At 45.6% G+C, this 19421-nt stretch overlaps 1 protein-coding gene and 3 non-coding genes across 6 annotated transcripts in view; all 4 read left to right on the forward strand.

Moving 5' to 3' along the window:
* The window catches only part of LOC144153574 (sphingomyelin phosphodiesterase-like), a 197259-nt gene that overhangs the window by 63506 nt on the left and 114332 nt on the right, over positions 1 to 19421 (forward strand). The window lies entirely within an intron of this gene.
* Positions 10649 to 10720, forward strand: Trnar-ucu (transfer RNA arginine (anticodon UCU)). The gene has a single exon. It is a non-coding gene; the product is annotated as a tRNA-Arg (tRNA).
* On the forward strand, positions 11132 to 11203 carry Trnar-ucu (transfer RNA arginine (anticodon UCU)). Its single transcript has one exon. It is a non-coding gene; the product is annotated as a tRNA-Arg (tRNA).
* Positions 11619 to 11690, forward strand: Trnar-ucu (transfer RNA arginine (anticodon UCU)). The gene has a single exon. It is a non-coding gene; the product is annotated as a tRNA-Arg (tRNA).

Raw genomic sequence — 19421 nt, forward strand, 5'->3', positions numbered from 1 at the left:
ATTACATATACCCCTTTTGCATACCCCAAATATGTTGGGCAAATAGATAATATAAGTGGAATCGATAACGCCAACCCCAAACGCCCAATTGGGTCCTTCAAAAACAGCTGTCTACCTGCCGAGAAGTGGTGACAGGCGAGAAAAAAAAAACCCTTATGAGATCGTATAGTTTTCGTCTCAGTGTTGCTTTGACTCGGAGAGCTGTCCAATCGTTCATTATGGCTATATATATATGATCTATTAGGGTAAAGGTGCTCTACTACTTTCGCAATCAGCACGATGAAATTACCCATGTAGGCCTGCAGTGATGATATTGTTCCCTGCTATTATCATACTTGGGATCACTGTCGCTTTCATGTCTTTGGTACTTTGACTGCGAGGCTGCCAGTCGCCGTGGTTAGCCCCACCTATACGCTCTTAGCGTAAACACGCTTTTGGTACTTTCGTGATTGACGTGCTCAAAATACTCCTGTAGCACCCCCTTTCGCTTTGAGCCGTTTTCTCCCCTTGATTTTCTTCTTGTTCTTCTTCAGGGTACAGGCACATTTCCTTTCTTCTTCTCGCTCTTCTTAAGGTACTGGCGCGGAGCGACGGAACGGGATGGCTTCCTTCGACTTCTTTATTTCCTTCTTCACCCCTGCGCTCACACCTATTCGCTATTAGCGTGATTGTGCTTTGCGGCTTCATTTTTTAAATGCTCAAAGTACTCTTGTAGCATCCATCTCTAGCACGCGTTGCTAAGTCCATGGCCACAGTGCATTCACTAGGCTCCCCCTCCTTCGCTGAAGCGCGGTGAGGGTGCAGGGGGTGCTTGTTGTATTCGCATTCTGAATGGTTCGGATTTGCATCTCGATTTACCTAGTTTTCTGTTCATTGCCTGTATTCTGTTTGGACAGTCAGGTATTTTTCAGGCCACATTCATGATGGTCCGAAAACTGACGGGATGATCATCGGCGTCGGTCCCGCCGAGGTCGGACGAATCATTTTCGTTTAATACTTTCCCACAAAAGAGCCAGGCTAGCGCTACTGCGAGTGGTGCCAACAAAACGGAACAGACATTTTAGTTAGGCGTATGAAAACCGTACAGTTCCAGGCAACTTCATCCTACCGCCTGAAAAGAGTGGCGAAGACGATGATTCAACTATGAATTTTACACATTATGTGGCCATCTGCCGAGAAGAAAGATCGGCTGATTTTTTTTTGCGCTGCAACGTGGTGAGCACCGCCTTTATGACGTCTACAAAGGCCCATACTGTCATTTCACCATTAGCTTCCAAAGAATGAAATGCAGAGAGGTTTGGCAACATGCGCACGTCGACATGCTACTCTGCAGAACGGGGAATGGGGAAAAAATACATGAGTAGTAAAAAGAGGAGTAGTTGAGGACACGTTTACCAAACCCCACCTATTGATTTTTTAACGTTACTGAAATGAACCTAACGAAACCAGTGCCACGCTTGTCATACTTTTATCAGTCATTGATCCCCACAAACTGTAACGAATAGAAGAGCTTTCTTGCAAACGTCACCACACCCGATGATTTTTCTTGATGAGTTGTGAACGCAGTATAACCTACACCTATGTACAGAGCGTAATAGATTGTTTAGGTGATACTAGCAAAAAAATTAAGCATTACCATACCTCCCCTGGCTTGAGAAATTCGCTAAAAAGCTAAAAAACTAGAAAGTGCATGAGGCTGAAACAGGTTTTCGCGATGGAGGATCAAAAATAAAACGTGCACGAAATTTTGAAATTCTTACAGTTCCTAAAACCAAGACCATTTCCGGTCATTTGTCTGTCCTTTTCAGAAAATCACGTTTATTCAGCCTATTTGCTAATTAAAACAAATTCGCAAATGTGTAAATCTTCTGCATATCGCCAGAAATGAGATTTTTTCCCGATAATATTGTATATACACAAACTTCGTAAAATTGACTCTAAACTACATTTTCTTACGATGTTTGGTACTCACATTACCAGATAAGCTTGCAATAACTACGAGTCGGCCTCTTCAGCCATTAACAAATAAGGACGCACAAAAATTTGCCACATATATAGAGACATAGACGACGCGGCGGACCAATTAAGTGGTAGAGCTTGTATGCTATAGTAGTTTCACTCTTTTATTCTTCAACCCTCCTCCAAATGCCTCCTCCTTATGCATCGACCCCCATACACTGGAACCATCCACGCTGTCTTTGATCGCACACTTTCCTGTAGAAAGCGGTCTAGCGCGAGAACTTTAAAGCCGCCAGCCTGACTACACCGGCCTCTCCCACCTCCTCAAGGAGCCCACCTGTTTCTATTCGAACTGCCCGCCTTCACGTTTTCACAGGCCACAAACAACCCACCTTCTACTCCCACTTCTCCCACTTGACCTAGCGTCTTCCTGCCAAAATAAAGTATCTAACCATCTTCTATGTGATATACTTCACCTGTTCATAGAAATATGTGTTTGAAGTTGTTAATTATTTATACCAATAACTAAAAGACCGAATGTTCTGAAATACCAATATGTCACCATTGATCTATTCTGGCCTGGGTCTACCGCAAGGGTGAAAAAGAATTTTAAGATCAACAGGATGTGCACTATTGTAACATAAAACATGCAAAAACCGTCGAGTGGATCATTGCAGACAGAGTACAGACCAGTTTCCCGCCATCCTCCAGGCTCCAGCCAAACTGGCGAAATAGACACTAACTAAAGTACGAAACATTACAGATTGCAGACGCTATCTTCCACCCTACACGATGCCACATATGAGCTTGCACGATGAAGAAAGTGCACGTACACAAAAAGAACATAATTTACCAGGAAAACAAGTTGCACGCCACAGGCCGTGCTACACTACTATTCACAAAGAAATACATATTTTTTTCAGACACAGCAGAGGTAGGTGTGCAAACTTCACGCGATTGGCCCATAAAAATTGAAGAAAAGTAAGCTGCGATGTAAATGCGTAACTATAAAACAATAAAAAAATGAAGGAGGCTCACACCAACGCGTAGGACTTGAAGGTAGCGAAGCTGTACGCAACCTTCACGATCATCCCGACAGTTTAGGTCCACAATTGCAGCCGATTTGCTTCTTCTTCCCTACCGCAACGACCTTTACTCTATCATTGTGGCTATAGGTTGTATTCACTGGTATGGCCCGCATGCGGGCAACCATGTGAATGTGACGTCACTGGTTTCGTCGGGCTCCGCGAGATGGCGACACTTGTCCGTGCTAAGCACATGACGTGTGTTTGATGTTTGATGAACGCAAAACTGATGTCTCGAGCCCCGAGGTCACCGCAGCTCCGACGCCACTTCTCACCTATCAGGACATTACTCAACTTTAGCGAACCACAAGGCGAAAATTCCGTGCCTTCACCCATCCGTCAGCGAAACTCAGGAAATAACACTCCGACAATTACGAGCAGGGACGTACGTACACCCGGTTCGAATGAATTTACTGTTCTCCTCACAGTACACTGCCCTATGCAAATTTTGTCCACAGCTAGGTACTCTCCAGCGATTCTGGAATGCGCTCCCAAGCTCCCCTACTACCCCTGTCCACACGTTCCTTTCCTGAGCTTTGGGAGACACTGTTCACCAGCTGTCAACCGGAGGACCAGGCTCTCCTGGTGACACGGGCCAAGACGGCTAGGTGTCATGAGTCAAGGGCGATCCCCGGAATAAGGTGGAAAAAAAAAGGAGGAGTACGAGAGATCGAGGCAGGTGCCGGGGAGACCGGGCTCCGGAATAGCCAAGCCAAGGGTGACGTGACCCGAGGAACGGACGTCGCCACACATGGCGGGAGTGGGCCGACGACGCATCGGCTCCAGCCTCCCGACGCTCCGCCAACTCACGCCTTGGCGGCTCCAGCGGCGACGGGCGCGCCTCTTCGCTCTGCGGCATTGCACCGTCGTCCTGTGCTATGACGGCCCAGATAACGGCAATGTCTACATCCTCCGGAATCCCAGCCGGAAGTCGCACAACATCGCGACGACAGCATGCGGGTATCAGCTCTCCCCGGCCACGCTGCGATTTCTTTACGTCAGCACCCATGAAGTACGTAAGCCTCGCCTCTAGCACAACATTCTTCAAGGACATTCTTTAGCTTTTAAGGCAGAGGTATCTTAGGACACTGTATACATTTCATTGTCGAGAATTCGATAACTTTTTCGCGTGTGTGGTTTTTTTACTCGGTTTTGTTTGTTCAATGTTAGCTCTGTGATAAATGTCGTTTGCCAAGCTTCCCTCGCTTTCCCATGTCCCTCTTCCCTCCCGGTCGAGACCCGTGACACAAGGGTAACGCATGGATTCCCGGACTAGGGTTCCGTTTTCACTTTCCAGCTCATTAAAATGTTTTTCCCTCTCTCTCTCGACTCCAATGTGAGCGCGATTAGTAACATATCTGTTGAACCCACCGCCGAAAATATGGTTGAAACGGGGCAGACGACGCACGCCGGTGTTTTTTTTTTCCCTACGAAGTGCGGGTGTAGTGGCAAAAGCGGCGCAATGTCTGTCGCGAAGTGGCACAGACATGGGCATTTCCAGTGTTTCCAAGGAAAAGAATTGACCGCAAATCTTTTCAGTGAGCTTCCTTCATTTTTTTGAAAGTAAGAATCATTGGGCATCATGTCGGAGGGGCGTTGTACGCAAAGTTCACGGCCATCACGACGGTCCACGATTAGACCCGATTTTCTGCTTCTTCGCTTTTGCAATGACCTTTACTGCATCATTGTTGCTATAAGTGTGAGCTTCCTTCACTTTTTTTGGAAGTGATAATCATTGGGCATCACCTTCTAGGGGCGTACGCTATGACACGTCTTTGTTGTTCCGAGCAAGTGTTGCTACGATTACGGCGAACTCCGGATTTGTTTTTTAGTCAATCAAGGCTAACCTCTCCGAGTGGGTATGCCCGTTTTGGCCAATCTTGGGCAATCTCCGTTTGGGGGTATGCTCGTATTTTTGGCCAATATCTCTAAGTCGGCATGGTCGGCAATTTCTTGGTATTTTTAACTGCGGACACAAGAAATGACTATTTTCTAAACATCTTCCGTGTTAAAAGATGCGCCCATGCACCCCACGCAGATGGGTAACTAGAGGAGCTGTAACGTGCGGCCGGGGTTTACCCGTGTTACTTCTTATGGTTCACTTACATCTTTTTTATTATATGTTGTGTGGTTGCGGTATTTTCTTTCATTCCCGTTCTTTCTCGTGCCGTCGCGCATCGCAAGCATCCTGCACCTCGAAAGTATTAATGACGCGTGGCCTGCGCACTTAGGAATAAAGTGCAGCGGGTGTTTGCCATTGCCACGTTGCCGGTGCACCTTCCCCTCCGTTATCGCTTCAGCTGGGCTTCACGCAGTAGCTGACTCCGCGCCCTCTGCTGCGAGAGGCTCTGCAGCGCCCCTTCCTCCTTACTTCTATCTTATCTTCAACATGGTATTTTTACGCATGCGAAAAGGGTTGCGAGGAAAAACTCTGCTTACACAGGACCTCCAGATTTTTCTTTGGACTAACCATACAAAGCTTCGCTTTAAAGCAAGACATGCAGATAACTTTCATTGTGATGTTTTTTTTTTTCATCTATGGCCGTGTTTACATGGCTGCGACAGAAGCGCACCGCTGCGGGCTAGCCTAGCGGCAAGATAACCCGTCCAAGCTTGCTGTTGCTATGAGTTCCCGGTGATTTCGGAAAGCAGCGTGCCGTTCACATGAGGATCACGCACAGAAACCGTGTTTCGCTACGTTTCGGTCGCAGCCACGTAAAACGCGGCCTGTGGTTTGGTCCTTGGCTGTTGATTTTCCTCCAAAGGACACGGGAATCACATACAGTTATCTCCTTGAACGGCACCCGTGAAGCGCCCTTTTCGTACATGCGATATCCTGCTGGGTGATCATGCGCAAAGCACGTGCGTAACTGAATGTCTGAGCACGCCAGGAGCAGCGTGACAGTAGCGGCCCCGACTACTTAGTGCCTTGTTTTCGTCTTTTCCCGCTTGTATCATACTATGTGCAGCCTTTATTTCTGCTCCGTTATTATCGGCTCAAGTGCCTCGTTAGGTAATGCATCGTCCTGATTACGGCTTCACTTTTGCATTGCGTGCTGACGTAGTTAGCGCCTATCAGTCCTAGTCGCCGAGTGCATTTGAAATCGCTAGGAAGGAAAAGGGAAGTTTCGGGTAAGCGGTGATTGGGAAGTTGAGTGCCTCATAAAATTAGTGGAGGAATGAAGCGCGCTGACCTTTGTGTCGTCGCACACTCAAACATTGTAAGTGCATATTAGGATATCAGTACAATTAACGGTATTTCAAGAACGGATACACGAAGGACGATATACACCTTAGGCTGAAGGGAAATGCTCCAAGCCCATTGCAAACGCCTTCGGTTGTAGGATTCAGTTGAAAAGCGTTGAAACTGTGATATCTTTAGTAGATCAGAGGTACTATCGCGGGTAGAGGTTTTTTAATAAAACAATATCGCGCAAACAGACGGGGCAAAATTTTAGAGGCACAGCGCAAGCGCTTGTGCTGTGCTCTAAATTTTGTCCCATCCGTTTCCGCGCTGTTTTTTCTGAGATGATATACCTATACTTGGCCAACTTTCAGTTTTGAAAAAGCTCGATGCGCAGAGCCACTGGCGCGATGCCACTTTGGCGCGATGCCACTTTGACGAGTACACAGTCCTACCTAACAAATGGCGACTTTGACGATGCAAAGTACACACGGGGCTCACATATACGCACATTTGCCTCGCAAGCACAAAATATCACCATAGACACCTTCACTTTCTGAAGTCAGTTTCAATTCATTTTATTTTTCAGAAAAAAAAATCTAGAAATTCTGGCGGGATTCCCAGGCTAAAAGCCGTCTTAACGCGACTTGACGAGGCCTGTGAACCCGTAAAAAGGCAGTGACTTTGTGACGAAATATACACAATGCATTTTTGAAATCACACACACAAGAATGGAGCCGCAAATATCTAGCAAGGGTACAACGATCTACAAGCACAAGAGGAATCTTGCATCAAATTCTGCAAAAGAAAATTACGCTAACGGCAATGATTGGCAGTAAAAAAACTTAACGCACGTAGAAAATCAATGTGTAATAAATAAGAGGGTCGTTGTTAGCTTACTACTGTCAAGAGACAGTTAAAACTTACAAAAAATATATTTTGAACTCTTTAGCGTAGTATATATATGTAAACATATATATATATATATATAGTAAAAATGGGTATAGCTTCTAACAAAACTGTTTATTGGTCGACGTTTCGATCGGATGCCGATCTTTCTCAAGACAACATTTCGTATTTCTGTGCACGAATTTATAAGCTCGTCGTCCAATGACGCCGAAAAAAGAGAGAGGGGGGATTTGGGGAGAAAGGTAGCAACAAACACACTCTCGGCGAGGTGAGGTGAAGGTTTGCAAAATAGAGAGAGAGAAGAGCGGGCTGACATTTTGCCCAAGTACCGGCCGATACAATGAGTTTAGCTTACTGAAAGGTCTGGACAATTTTTCACGAAATGTACGCCTAGAAGAATATTTTTTCGATAAGCCGGACAAAGAGCGCACTGCCCCAACCTCCGTCAATGTAGGGCGGCAGTGGACACCGAAATCGGAGCGGGAAAAACACTTGGACTCGTACATTGAGGCCGTTCAAAGAGACGTCCTGCGGGCTTATAACGCTCGCAAACCAGGGGCCCAGAACCTTTCTAAAGAGGAGCGCGAGGCACTTAAGGCACTGGGTGATCGAACCGACATTGTGATAAAACCGGCCGATAAAGGTGGAGGTATTGTAATACTTAGTAAACCAGACTACATTCAAGAAGGCCACCGTCAGTTAAATAACGAATTTTTCTACCAAAAACTTGACGCGGATCCAACTGTTGAACATCAGGAAATAATAACAACAACACTAAATAATCTTGTCAAAATTGGGGAAATAGAGCCACGCCTCTGTAAAGCACTTACAGCAGCACACGCAACGCCAGGAAGGTTTCATATGCTGCCTAAAGTTCATAAAGAAGGGAACCCTGGTAGGCCAATAATTTCGGGAAGAGGCACTCTCACCGAACCAATATCAAGCTACATAGACTCCCTGATTAAGAAAATACCCGCTACCCATTCGTCGTATCTTCGTGATACTAACCACTTCCTACGGGAAATCGACAACATAAAAATCCCTGATGGCGTCTTCCTTGTAACTCTAGATGTAACTTCTCTGTACACAAATATACCTCACCGAGATGAGATTGAAGCCCTGGTTGAATCCTATAGCATACATCGGGACCATGAGTCGCCAAGCCCACAAGTCATTGAAACTTTGACCAAGCTAGTGCTGGAATTAAATAGCTTTGAATTCCACAATCAGTATTACCTACAAATAAACGGCACTGCGATGGGTACTCGAATGGCACCCAACTACGCTAATATATTCATGAACGATCTCGAAACAAAATTTCTATCAACCCGTGAAATTAAGCCATTCTTTTACAAACGCTTTCTGGACGATGTATTCCTTATTTGGACCGGTACGGAGGACGACTTAATCGACTTCATCGAGTGTTTCAACAAGGCCCATCCAAGCATCGCATTCACTTATACCTATTCAACCACGGAAATCAATTTCCTTGACGTGCATATAAATACAGACAAAGGAGAACTGATCACTACCGTGTACAAAAAACCTACCGACAGGCAGCAGTATCTGCACTTCGACAGTTGTCATCCGCGCCACTGCAAAACGAGTATCCCATACTCGCAGGCCCACCGATTTAGGAGAATTTGTTCCCGCACCGAGGACTTCGAGGCAAACGCAGAAAACTTGCGCAATGTACTCGCGAAGCAACAATACCCACCACCCATAGTCAACGACGCTATTTGCAAAGCGGTCAACCTTGATCGCCAAGAATTGCTGCACCATGAAAGGGAACTAAACCAGAAGGGGAGAGGCAACCTAGTCTTGACGTTCGGGGGCAATTCCCCAAACATAAACAAAATCTTAAAAAAGCACTTCAACATGCTACAACAGAGTGAACGGCTTTCGAAAACCTTCCCCACTCCTCCTCGGGTCGTATACAGGCGCCCCACAAATATTAAAGATTACCGTGTACACGCCAAAACTGAGAGGGCACCCAAGGGTGGGTGTCGACCATGCGGAAAGGCACGGTGCCGCGTATGTAAACACATGCAGACAACCACGGTGGCAGAAAGCACCACCTCCCATTTCAAGCATCTAATTCACGCGACACTCGACTGCGACTCTTCTAATGTGGTGTACCTTCTGGAGTGCGCTGTTTGTGGCATCCAATACATTGGCCAGACGGACACGGCATTCCGCATGCGCTTCAACAACCATCGCGCACATGTTCGTTCACTCCCGGATCTACCCTTATCACGACATATTAACTCCGAAAACCACCCGTTCGACTCCATCAGGGTCACACTTTTACAGAGTGGATTTTCTACTACAAGAGAACGCGAACAACGTGAATCTTACATTATTTACAAATTCATTACCGTAAAGGCAGGAATGAATGTTAGCCCGGGCATTATGTCGTTTATACATGCTGTTGATAATCTGGCTGCAGAATAATCCCCTATCTAAATTGTAAGTCTCTGTGTTGTTTAAACAAGTAATCAAGCTATTCTTATTTTATTTATTCCCTTCCTGGGGTGTCCGCACAGGCGGCTTACGCCACAAACAACATCGAGGCGCCCGCCGCCGTTTGCTCCAACAAAGGACCCGCGCGACTCCCGCGTGCGGTTAGAGGATTAGTTAAGCTCCTTCTCCCTGGTTCATGGTCAGGGACGACCCTGTCGGCTGCCCGGACAGGGCAGAAGAATAGCGCTAAGAATGATGAATGGCGCTCTCCCGTCCTGCCGGTAGGCGGAATCGTGCATGCTTTGAGCCACAGTGCGGAGATCGTACCTACACTCTTAACGAGCCTGCCTGTTTGTTTTGTAGGGTTGGCGACACTGAGATATGTGTGCGGCTGCGACCGCTTCCTGTAAACTCTTCCCGTAAGGTCAGTGACCATTAAAATTCTGTGCCTCCCAGTGATGGTGTGAGAGCGTCCCTGTTACTGCTTTGCGCTTTCGTTTCCTAAGCAGAGCGGCCCCCCTTGAAGCGGGCGCTACCTGTCACTCGTTCTACAAGCTGACGAACGATGGAGGACAGTGTTTTTGAAAGAGTTCTGTACTCCTCTCTCTTTTCTGCATGTTTAGGTTTGTTTTTGTTTTGCGTTTTCTTTCTTGTCTTTTCTCTCTCTCTCTCTCTCTCTCTCTCTCTCTCTCTCTCTCTCTCTCTATTTTGCAAACCTTCACCTCACCTCGCCGAGAGTGTGTTTGTTGCTACCTTTCTCCCCAAATCCCCCTCTCTCTTTTTTCGACGTCAAATACGTGCACAGAAATACGAAATGTTGTCTTGAGAAAGATCGGCATCCGATCGAAACGTCGACCAATAAACAGTTTTGTTAGAAGATATACGTATTTTTTACTATTTGTACGGCAACCAAAGACAGCCCTTCTCGCAATCAAAGTATATATATATACTTTCTCCCCGTGTAGTCTGAAGTGGCGCTGGCTACCACCCTCAAGCGTCAGATACAGTGTAAATATAAATACCCCAGAAAGTGAAGCAGAACACAGTCGCCCAGATAGCCGAGTTGGTAAGGCATTCGAGATCTAATCGAAAGGCGTGGGTTCGGTCCCCACTCTGGGCGCGTGTTTTTCTTTCTTTCTTTCTCACGCAATTAATAAAAGTTAATAATAATGTAACGTCACTAACGGTAAAAAAACAAATAGTCTAACCTTCCCCTATGCCTTCTTTGGCGTTGTAGACTGCCGGCATTTCTTTCTGTATTTCCTAACGAGCCCCTCATTTCCAAACCCTATTATCGCGCGGAAGCTTAGCGAGGGCCTCGGTTCTGGCAGCCTTGATGCCAAGGTAGCATAAGAGGGTTTCCCGCCAGTTGACCGCTCATGACAGGCTGTAGACGTTCGTGTCACGCCCCGGGGGTTGAAAAAGAAGGTCCCCTTCTCCCCGTGTAGTCTGAAGTGGCGCTGGCTACCACCCTCAAGCGTCAGATACAGTGTAAATATAAATACCCCAGAAAGTGAAGCAGAACACAGTCGCCCAGATAGCCGAGTTGGTAAGGCATTCGAGATCTAATCGAAAGGCGTGGGTTCGGTCCCCACTCTGGGCGCGTGTTTTTCTTTCTTTCTTTCTCACGCAATTAATAAAAGTTAATAATAATGTAACGTCACTAACGGTAAAAAAAAAAACAAATAGTCTAACCTTCCCCTATGCCTTCTTTGGCGTTGTAGACTGCCGGCATTTCTTTCTGTATTGCCTAACGAGCCCCTCATTTCCAAACCCTATTATCGCGCGAAAGCTTAGCGAGGGCCTCGGTTCTGGCAGCCTTGATGCCAAGGTAGCATAAGAGGGTTTCCCGCCAGTTGACCTCTCATGACAGGCTGTAGACGTTCGTGTCACGCCCCGGGGGTTGAAAAAGAAGGTCCCCTTCTCCCCGTGTAGTCTGAAGTGGCGCTGGCTACCACCCTCAAGCGTCAGACACAGTGTAAATATAAATACCCCAGAAAGTGAAGCAGAACACAGTCGCCCAGATAGCCGAGTTGGTAAGGCATTCGAGATCTAATCGAAAGGCGTGGGTTCGGTCCCCACTCTGGGCGCGTGTTTTTTTTTCTTTCTTTCTCACCTAATTATAAAAGTTAATAATAATGTAACGTCACTAACGGTAAAAAAAACAAATAGTCTAACCTTCCCCTATGCCTTCTTTGGCGTTGTAGACTGCCGGCATTTCTTTCTGTATTTCCTAACGAGCCCCTCATTTCCAAACCCTATTATCGCGCGAAAGCTTAGCGAGGGCCTCGGTTCTGGCCGCCTTGATGCCAAGGTAGCATAAGAGGGTTTCCCGCCAGTTGACCGCTCATGACAGGCTGTAGACGTTCGCGTCACGCCCCGGGGGTTGAAAAAGAAGGTCCCCTTCTCCTCGTGTAGTCTGAAGTGGCGCTGGCTACCACCCTCAAGCGTCAGATACAGTGTAAATATAAATACCCCAGAAAGTGAAGCAGAACACAGTCGCCCAGATAGCCGAGTTGGTAAGGCATTCGAGATCTAATCGAAAGGCGTGGGATCGGTCCCCACTCTGGGCGCATGTTTTTCTTTCTTTCTTTCTCACGTAATTAATAAAAGTTAATAATAATGTAACGTCACTAACGGTAAAAAAATATATATATATATATATATATATATATATATATATATATATATATATATATATATATATATATATATATATATATATATATATATATATATATATATATATATATATATATATATATATATATATATTTATATATATATATATATATAAGGGATGGCAGTCAAGAAAACCGCGGAAAGCAAAGGGGAGACTGTGGCAGGTAATTGAAACAGATAAAGAATTGGGAAAGACAGAAAGAAAGTGGAGAAAAAAGCAAAAATTCTCCCGCATTTCCCCGAGGGGGAGAATGTGAAAGTGCGAATGCACGGTTGTCGGCCCGCTTGCGGCGCTTGCGCTCGGCCCCCGCAGCCCACCGCCTCGCCGCCTTCTCTTCCATCTCTTCCATCGGGTTTGTAGTATCACGTGTACACCACGCAGTTATCAAGCCGCTATAACGCCGCTGAGTCGCCAACGCACGCCGCTGACGACGTAGTTTGAATGCGTTAAAGATATAAGGCGCGTCACTAACGCTGATATCAGCGTCGTGTCCGTGGCTTGGTCGGTAGAGCGTCGCGCTGCGGCCGCAAAGTCCTCGGATCCAAACCTGGCGCCGGATGCTGTTTCTTTTTTAAATATAGAGGAGCACTGCGGACGCCGCCGCCGCCGGCGGTGGATGGTTTGGGGTCGCTTATAAAGTGCATTCGCACTTAAAATGCCCGCCGGGTGGGATCCGAACCCACGACCTACAGAATTCACGTCTGGTGTAATGGCCACTACGCTACCGGCGGCGCTATTTTTCCCTCCACTTTCTGGGTTATTTATGTTACGGTATTCTTGTTTCCTGCGCTGTTTTAATCTATTTCAATGACCTACCACATTCTCCCCTTTGCTTTTCACGGTTTTCTTGACTGCCAACCCTTATTTCTGTCTTAATTCAACGAGCCCGTCATTTCTTATTGTGATTCATTACATGCATAGCGAGGGCTTCTGTTCTGGCAGCCTTGGTGCCATAGGGAGCATAAGAGGGTTCAACTCTGGTCAACCACTCTCGACATATCATAGACACTCGAGTCACGGCACGGGGGTTAAAAAGTCCTAGTGGCGCTGGCTAGCACCCCCAAGCGCCAGAAACAAAAATACCTAAACATAAATACCCCAGAAAGTGGAGGGGAAAATCGCCCCGCCGGTAGCGTAGTGGTTATCGCACCAGACCGGTATTCTGGAGGTCATGGGTGCGGATCCCACCTGGCGGGACTTTCTTCTCCACTTTCTTTCCAAATTCGTTATCTGTTTCAATGACCTACCATATCCTCCCCTTTGCTTTCCGAGGTTTTCTTGACTGCCAAATGTTATGTCTATATCTATATCTATCTATATATATATATATATATATATATATATATAGGTTTTGGAAATGAGGGACTCGTAGGAAATACAGAAAGAAATGCTGACTGCCAGCATTTCTTTCTGTATATATATATATATATATATATATATATATATATATATATATATATATATATATATATATATATATATATATATATGTGTGTGTATAGCACGTGCACGTTGTGCTCCAGTGGCTATACTTTATAAATATTAAAAATGTAGGCATGAACCAGATCCCTATTTCTCGTGCACAAAGTGTTTTTTCTGGGCTTAAGGGAGCTCGTGGTCGTCAAAAACTGTGTAAAAGAATCGAAACTAAAATAAGATGCACACGAAATTTTAAATGAGTAGATGTGGTCGGCTTTGGATACGTCGAGGTCCTTGAACGAGGTGTCCGTTGAAGAGAAGTTTTCCAATCTAGCAATATGGCGGACAATTTTGTTTTGAAACAAAAAAAATTGTTAATATTCATTTTGCTTGTGGTTGGCCATGCCGAAATGCGATAGCTAAAATGAGACATAAGCAAAGATAAAGTAAATTTGCATCGTTGTAACAATACCAAGAGACGCGCTTATAACGTGAAACCTTCCTTACCGGGAGCGATGGCGTCCTGTCAGAAAACTAGTGCACTACCACATAGACCGGTTGGTCGTCCGAAAAGGTCTGCTAAGATCCCTGGACACACGGCACGTGTGTATAACAGGGCTTCTGTTGTGTCAAAATGGTTCTTGAAAATCGCGAGAAAATAAAGGTCCTAGATAATACAATACACGCCACGATCATCAAGAAGGAGTACATCAGTGTGCGTTTATATGAAAATCCACTTGCCAGTATACATTTAAATCGCTCATTGATGCGCTTACTTAGTGCACGATAAATTATGCCATTGGTTCATTCTTTGTTTGCCATTTCGGTCTTTGAAGGTGTGACGATCGATTGGATGCAATTTTAGCGAAAGTGCTGACGCACTTTTGACTCACTTTTGAGGTTACAAAGCTTTCCCGTTTCTCTCAGCTTTCGTTAGGAAGAGTCGGTACGTTTTTTTCTATATTTTCTGTTTTCTTGCAAAAAAACACAATAGAGAAATACACATAATTCGAAAAGAAAAAAAAACATGATTAAAAATACATATCATAGCAGCCTAAAAGTAAGAAGAAATATTGATTAGGCAGGTGAGAGAAAAAGTTGTTGGATTTTTTTAGATGTTATGTTTTCTAAGTCGATGTCATTATCTTGAAGTTCATTTGACAATCCTGGTAGTTTATTTTATATCGATTTAATGAGGCAAGTTGTCTGAAAGGGGCAGTGACACAAAAATTTTGCATCTCTTATTTATTTATTTATTTATTGATACTGCAATCCACATTGGGATTTTGGCAGGAGGGTACAAATGATGAGGAGACCACAAAAAGGCCAAACAACAAATACATAGGTACATAAGAAAGAACAAATGACATAATTTCAGCACTAAATTAAAGATGATGTAAAGAAGGTAAGTGAAGGCTGTTGTACTTGGGTGCTAGCAAGCTTGTTACATTCAGTAATGGTCCGCGGAAAGAAGGAATATTTGAAGGTTTTGTTGCGTGTACGAAAAGGAGTAATTGTCATTTGATGCCTTTGCCTTGTGGCATACCCGGAGGAAATTGTTATTATGTTGGAAATGTCTAATTTATATAGATTTTTACTATTTGATAGAGAAATTTTAGCCTGGCTAAACGGTTTCTTTCAGCTATTAGTGGTAAATTGGCTCTGGATAACAGGATTGAAAGAGAACAACGCCCGTAGCTGTCATAAATAAATCGGACACCCTTTTTTTGTATCTTTTCAAGCTTGTTAATATTGGTTCGAGTGAAGGGGTCCCAGAAAATAGCTGCATAATCTAATGATGGAAGAATAAGTGCTTTATATGCGGTCATTCGGACGTCATGAGTGCTGAATTTTAAAGCTCTTCGTAAATAGAAAAGCTTATAGTTGCCATTTCTTGCCACATAATCAATGTGATGAGCCCAATTTAAATTATCTGAAATCCAGAAGCCCAAGTATTTGTATTCAGATACTTCATGCCAGCAAACACGGTCGTTACCAAATTTTAAAGAAAGGTCTAGAAATTGGATGCACGAGTTTTTCATGGCTTCAAGTGTGAACGTAAGGCCCATACCTTTCTCTTTAAATACCTTCAAGACATCCACAGGACAGCGGAGAATGGAGAGCTTATCAGCAATAACTATATAATCGTCGACATAGCTGAAAATTTCTTCAACTATTCCTGCCAAGCCTTCCTCTAAAGAACGATCAACTTGAAATGGTTGAAAACGTTTTCAGGTATGTCGACGATTATTTAGTTATTGCTGATAAGCGCTCCATTCTCCGCTGTACTGTGGATGTCTTGACGGTATTTAAAGAGAAAGGTATGGGCCTTAAGTTCACACTTGAAGCTATAAAAAACTAGTGCATCCAATTTCTAGACCTTTCTTCAAAATTTGGTAACGACCATGTTTTCTGGCAGTTCGCACCTAGATCAGTAAAACCATTGTTGAATTACAAATCCTGCCACAGTAAACTTGTAAAGAACTCGATTGCCTTGTCTAGCATTCGTTCAGCGTTGTCTAAATCATGCATACACTCTATGAATGAAAGTTTCAAAGAACAGGTCCACAAACTAAAAGAAGCAGGTTTTCCAACCAGTGCTTTGGCATCAGCGCGCAATAAGCTCGTCAAAATGATAATAGGTCGAGATAAGACTGGCGCACATAAGGAAGTAGCCCATCAGAAAAAGTACGCCGTGGTCCCATATGTTCACCGGACTACTCATAGGCTAAAAAAAGTTGCTTCTAGATATGGGTTGCAGATAGCCATATCCGGACCAAACAAACTAGGAAAAATATGTGCCTCAGTGGACAGAAAGAAACAAGAACAAATATGTGCCATGCTGTGTTGGTGTTGTTTACAAAATCCCTTTGTCATGTGGCCTGTTTTAGTTTGGCCAGACGGGCCGGTGCCTAACTGTGCGTTTAAGAGAGCACTTTAATTAATTAAAAGGCACACCCACATCTCATTTGTCGGATCATTGCCGTTCATGTTCCTCGCGCGCCTGTCAGCCCCGTTTCGATAAAACAGTTGTATTATTCCGTCATCACATGCAGCTTAAGCGAGAGATTACAGAGGCATTTAACATAACCAGGCTTGGTGATAAGTGTGTTAGTCAGCCCTCTGTGTGTCTGCACGAGAAAGAAGTGGCTTTCCTTGATTGTTAAACGTCGAAGGAAGGGTAAATCGCTCCTGTTATCTCTTTCAGCATTTGAGGCTGATTCTCAGCATTGTACATGCGCAGTTTTGAATTTTTCATGTATAAATGCTTCTTCTTTTTCAATAAATCGCAGTTGATAGTTAGCGCTCGTCCTGTACGGTTCTTTTCTTTGTAATCCCGTTTTAACGCACTGTATCCAACCAACCTTGGGCAGCAGCAGCAACTAACGATTATCGCTTCTATAGCAATATCCAGGTAGGTAACTACTGACCTGTATCAGGAAGCAGAAAGACGTTCTAGGCATGTTGCCCTTGCCGATGCCGCGATGCCCACTTAGCCAATCACTTACTTATCACATGCGGAAACCTCATTTGCTTGAGCGTGCGACGGTTGTGTAATTAGAGACGTTTTTAAGGCCGCCTAGTCGCAGTTTTGGTTTCAGCGGATGCGGCGAAACATGGCATTTTGGACAAACAAATCTGTCCACGTGACAGTCGGACGGATATCACAGAGCAGAGCTGCCGTAGCACTCTCAATTCTGCGCAGAAACGGCAATTCTGCGATGGCCGTTTCTGCGAATGCCCCTGTGAACTGATCTCGTCAGTCACTTAATTAAAAAGTGACCGTGGACGTGACCCAGGCGCTACGAGTGCAAATCGCTGCTGCTGTTAAAGAACGACGCGCGGTGCTCGAGACTGGGTGGGGAGACGCGCGCTGGGAGCAGCCGGCCGGTCTGCCTACAGGTCCGCCTACAGATGTGTTAGGCGTAACACTGCAGCGGATATTCGATTGGGGCTCTCGAAAGCGGTGCAGATGACAATTTTTAATGCAATGTGCCATCGCATCATTAACTCCATTCTCGTATGTAATGCCTGCCTGGCTTGGGTCTTGAGTCCTATTTCGCGCAGCGGTAACAAGCTATCCGTCGAACTACCTGCGGCAGCCTGCGCCATTTTGCGGCCGTGGCCGCCGCCTGCGCAGCGACCGTGCGGCCGCTGCGGCTCACTCAGTAGCGCCATTAGTAGGCCCCAAATTTTATTCCCAACTTGAAGAAGACAGTACGAGCTCTAAGGAAGTAAGAAGATGAGCGGAGACATAAACAGCGCACTACCACGCGCTAGGTATAAGCAAAAAATAGGGGTATTGAGTATCATTCATATTAAAATTCTAGTAAACAAAAGAAAATTACAAATACGCAACCTCTGCGATTGTACATTGCTGCAAAAGCTAACGGGAAAATTGGGGAAGCTTCCGCTAGGGTGCACGGCTGGGGAGTTGGCACCGTTTGTCAGAGACCCGGCTGTTGCACCTGACATGGATTTCAGAACTTGCCGCTGAAAGTTCTCCATGACTGGCAGGCCCGGATCTCTTTGTCCGCAGCATTTTCCATCTGTCCCAAAATGGATCGCGTTAGCACAAGCTGGAACCCACGGAAACCGTCTTCGCGAGCTCGGCGTCTTTGCGCCCCACTTCAGGCGCGAACGCACACGAGGTGGCTAGGAGAACAGTACGCGAAAGACCACGCCGCGAATGAAATCGCATACAAGCCGGTTTCATAGCGCGAGGTACCTAGGTAAGATTCCGATTACGGGAAGCATTTTGCAGCGTGAGCTACACTGGCCGAAGTTGAGCAGTTTCGCGTGGCTTTTGGAGAGCCGTGCTGCGCATGCGCGAGAAGTGGCGTCACACGGTGCACAGCTCGTTGCTCGCTGCCCGGCGTCTCTCACACACCCCACGCGCCCAGCGTCTTCGCCGACCTCCGTTCCGCACGTGGCGCCCCAGTTCACTTCTTGATCATGGGAGGGGCGGCCGGGTGTGCAACCGATGGCTCGTGCGTCGCACAAGACCGGCGTGCGCCTGCGGAACCAGCTTAGCTCTGGGGTGATTGGTGAAGTTGTAAAATATACATGCGTCACATTATGCGTATACCCTGTGTGTGTGTCATTGAAGCAGCAGTAAGCATGATAATCGAGCTAATCCTAGACAACCAGGAAAGCTAAGAATAACCAGCTGAACCTTAGCTCACTGCTAATACTCCCCCCCCCCCTGGTTCATCCCTTTTGTTTTATGCGGCGCGTTATTTTAATTGTTTTTTGTCGTGCTTAATTTGAGGAGTTATCATATCGCTTTATCTTTCTTCTATTATTTATTTTCAACCTGCCAAACACATGGGTGCACTTGCCTTCCCGTCTCGTAATGAGGCGGCCTGGGCAGGCAAGGTGGAATGGTTCTTGCACGCTATGGGCGCCTAGATTCTTCGTTAAGTTTATTTGTTGTTTTCCGCTTCCAAATTAAACCACTTTGCTCTAATGTTTGTGAAAATTCCTATCTGGCCTATTTTCTTTGTAGGTGTTGCGCACTGTGTGCCAACACAGCGTTTTTTTCTATCTAATTGGGTGCACAAATTATGGTTCCTCGCGCTGCTAACCCCCCGTACCCATCGGGCCTTTAGCATGGCCTAGTGGTTAGCCTGCCGGTTTCACTGCGTAAAGATTGCAGGTTTGCCTCCCGGGACCTCCCTCCGGGACGTCCGCTGTTAAAACACAAAAAAAATTGCCT

The sequence above is a fragment of the Haemaphysalis longicornis genome, unplaced genomic scaffold (assembly GCF_048455015.1).
Source record: "Haemaphysalis longicornis isolate Haplotype H1 unplaced genomic scaffold, Haemaphysalis longicornis Haplotype H1 scaffold_9, whole genome shotgun sequence".
Taxonomy (NCBI): Eukaryota; Metazoa; Arthropoda; class Arachnida; order Ixodida; family Ixodidae; genus Haemaphysalis; species Haemaphysalis longicornis.